Consider the following 768-nt stretch of genomic DNA (forward strand, 5'->3'; position numbering starts at 1 on the left):
CTTGCCAGAAGCAGAGGCTGAAAATCTGTAATTTAAAGTAAAATAAGAGAGCTGGAAACTCGGAGACAGTCGTTTCAGTCATATTCAAATGTCTAGCCTCGTATATCAAGTCCGAACACAATTTCGATGAAAAGTTGTGATTTGGCTTCATCTCCCGCTTCCCTCCTCCTCCCCACCTTCTCCCTCTCCCTCCTCCTCCCCACCTTCTCCCTCTCCCTCCTCCTCCCCATCCTCTCCCTCTTCCCTCCTCCTCCCCACCTTCTCCCTCCTCCCTCTCCTTCCTATAATCTCTCTCATTCCTCCTTCTTCCCTTCTTCTCCCTCCTCCCTCTCCTTCCTATCTTCTCCCTCATCCCTCCTCCTTACCCTCTCTCTGTACCCCTCTTTGGTCTGGTGTTCCTTCTTTCTCCTTCTTTTCTATTTTTTTTTTATTTATCGATGGTGAAGATAATGATATTGATAGTTTGTAAAATACTGATAGGAAAATCATGATAACAGTTATGATAATGATAGAGATTATCGTTGTTATTTCAATTATCATTGTTGCTGATATTTCCCTTATTACTATCATTATTAGTAGTAATCTTACTATAAAGTTATTATCACTGCTACCGCTGCTCATATTAGTACTACACTACACTACTAGTTTACTATAATAATTTATAACCTATTTGATATATTTCTATGATTACCATAGTTGTTAATGTTACTGTTGTTTTTATAAAACTATGAATAATATTATTCCTCTCATAATTTTTAGTCCATCAGA

Source organism: Penaeus monodon, chromosome 20 (assembly GCF_015228065.2).
Source record: "Penaeus monodon isolate SGIC_2016 chromosome 20, NSTDA_Pmon_1, whole genome shotgun sequence".
Taxonomy (NCBI): Eukaryota; Metazoa; Arthropoda; class Malacostraca; order Decapoda; family Penaeidae; genus Penaeus; species Penaeus monodon.